The sequence below is a fragment of the Pleurodeles waltl genome, chromosome 1_2 (genome assembly GCF_031143425.1).
Source record: "Pleurodeles waltl isolate 20211129_DDA chromosome 1_2, aPleWal1.hap1.20221129, whole genome shotgun sequence".
Lineage (NCBI taxonomy): Eukaryota > Metazoa > Chordata > Amphibia > Caudata > Salamandridae > Pleurodeles > Pleurodeles waltl.
The window spans coordinates 722,836,968-722,839,773 of NC_090437.1; the positions used below are offsets into that span (position 1 = coordinate 722,836,968).

The following is a 2,806-nucleotide window of genomic DNA, read 5'->3' on the forward strand; positions in this document are numbered from 1 at the left end:
GGAATGCAAATGGATTCATGTTTTGGATACGGTCTCCCATGGTCTAAATGAATATGAGGAAATAGCAAGACAAACTGCTAGTTTGTCGAATGGTTAAAGTGATTGGAGTTATCTAGGCTGCTACCCTATCTGGATATGTACGGAATGGAGCGGTTGGATCTGAAATCTCTTTGAAATATTAGATCTTGTGCAAACGAGATCTAGTTTTGTGCTAATTCCCCATATTGGGGAATAGAATACACGTGTTCATTAAGAAACTTTATTAATAGATCCTCGTATTGGGATTGTGACCTTTACATGTATATGTGACTAAGATCTGGGAAATCCTTTGGAAAGATGTTGGGTTCTCTTTAAACTGTGATAATAAGTGTTGTGATCAGCCCCTAGCGCGGCGGTGTGGGGGAGGTGTACACACGTCAGACAAATCTGTCTGACGAATGACAGGAATGACATGTAGGTAGAGGTGAGTCCTTCGGCCTCTGGTTGTGCCCTTTGGTTGTGCATGTGCCGGATCAAGATATCTTAATTCAATATGAGGGGCTACTTCCGCAAATTTGCGTGCCGATGCGTTGACATCTGTACGCGCATGTGTATTTAAATGCGTAGACTGAACACATCGGCTTTCTAGTGAGCGGTCTGATTTAGACGAGTTTTGCCGAGTGAAAAGGTGAGCTGCCTGGCCTTCTGGTTATCGTTTGAGATTGTTGATGCAATATTGAAAGATAACACATGGGTGGTCAAATCACCCGCCAGCACGGCTGTGTTGGGGAGGTGGACACCTGCCGGACAATTTAGTCTGGTTTGTAACAGGTGTGACGCAAAGGTAGGAGGGAATTCCCCTGTTCCCTAGATATGCCTTTCGGACGCGCATGCGCTGGTTTGAGACACTATAATCTAATCGGGAGGGGTTACTTCTGCATTTTGGGCGCGTCGACGCGCTGATATCTGTAGGCGCCAGCATTTAAATGCAGAGTTTGACCACATCGGCTGTTTAGTGAGCAGAGGTTTTCAGTCGCGGTTTGCCGAATGAAAGGTGAGCCATCCGCCACTTTGGTTATCGTTGTAGAATGATGTTGCAATATTGATAAAGTTAACATGGGGTGTTAAATTAAAAACTCCTGAGTAACGGATGACCGATAATAATAATTAACCTCCAGTACCGGAGAGAGGCTGAGAACTGTTTAGGAAATAGCGAAATTTCTGGCTCTGTTTAATATAGGACGTCTAGTATTTGAAAGAGCTTTAGAATCTATATGGGTTATAGGTTTAGGAAATTATACGAGTAATCTTTGTTTTTTGTTTAAGGTTTTGCGATTGGAGTAGAGGTGGTACCTTGGAGGAGTCTAACGAGGTAGTAAGGACGCCTAAATTTTGAAAATAAATGTGGACTATATGAATTAAGGTAAGAGTTGAGATTGTATGGTTGGGTATGTTAGTTAGTATGTTGGTTTTGTGAGTCTATATGAAAGTTTTTTATGTATTCAGTAAGAATTTAGGAGAAAGAAGGATACTACAACTAGTGTGGATTCATATGGGTGAGTATGTTGTATGTGAGGCATTACCTGGACAATGAATTAGATTCTATGGAGTTTGATTGATATCATTGGATTAATTATAGGTTCCCCTATCTATCAGTCCCGATGAAGACCCGAATGGAGCAGTTATCTGGCCCAGGAGTGTGAGGGGGTCGAAACGTCAACGATATTGCTCATGCCTGGATTGGTTGTATCTCGTGGATGGATTGGAAATTTGGAGGATAAGACTCTATCTTGAAGAAATGATAGGATGATTTAATGTGGTTAAAAGATTAACCAACAGGCTGTATTCTAAAGCGTATATCTAAAAACTTTTTGGATTTTCCTTCTTGAATGGTTTTAAGGGAATTCGTTCTTTATCTTTGCACACCAGCACTTATATTTCAATTTTTCTGCACTGGCTCTCCTTTATATTTTTCTGTGATATGATAGGGGTAGTTCAAAATTGTATTTACATATTTATATGATATTTGTAATAAAAATTGTCTTTGAGATATTTGAAGGGTAATGGTGTGTGGTTTTGTCTGTAAAATGGTTTTGTGTACCTAGGGGTTGTTTTTGTTTTAACTAGTGCACTTCCAAGCGGCGGATGTAAAATTTCATATTCTTCATGAACATCATTGGTCTTCTTATTCAAGGCATGAGTTTCATTTCCATCTCTACCAACATGTATGACACAATTTTAATGATCATTTTTTCTACCTACCCACTGCTCACTTGCATTGTGCAGTCAAGAGTATCAACAAAAGACTGTAATGTGAAAGCACTGTACACTGGCTCTTTTTGTTGCTGCTAGGTCTGACTGCTTTTTAGTTGTCTTCTACTATTGATAACAACACTACTAATCAGCAAAAGTTTTATTCCTTTCCATAGCATATTTGATTGTTTTGAACAGGCGTTTGTTGGAATTGTGGCTTGTCTTTTTCCTCTTATAAAGCAATCCACTGTGTTACATACCCCTATTATATAACTCTATATTTCATCACACATGGTTATTCCTGTAACACTCGACTACACCATGGAAATCCTGATTCCCACATGCAAAGGTGGCTCTCTGTATTCAGCATTTTATTACTTGTGATGTGGAATGCCCTGGCTGACAGGGATCAGTCAAGAAGGATGGTGCCACTTACTTGTTAGTAGAGGCATACCTGTAACCTCAGTGGGTTACTGACTTGACCCAACTACTAATGGGTAGAGCCTGTCAGTAAACTTGTTAAAGTTTCTAATAGCCTAGCAAGGCTGGGGCTGACCAAATATTTGTGGTTGCA

At 40.1% G+C, this 2,806-nt stretch overlaps 1 long non-coding RNA gene across 1 annotated transcript; it reads left to right on the forward strand.

The window, feature by feature from the left end:
- Positions 1–898: 898 nt before the first annotated feature.
- LOC138295832 (uncharacterized) lies at positions 899–1,950 on the forward strand. The gene is made up of 3 exons (XR_011203696.1): positions 899–1,033; positions 1,306–1,402; positions 1,619–1,950. It is a non-coding gene; the product is annotated as an uncharacterized lncRNA (long non-coding RNA).
- The last annotated feature ends 856 nt before the right edge of the window (positions 1,951–2,806 follow it).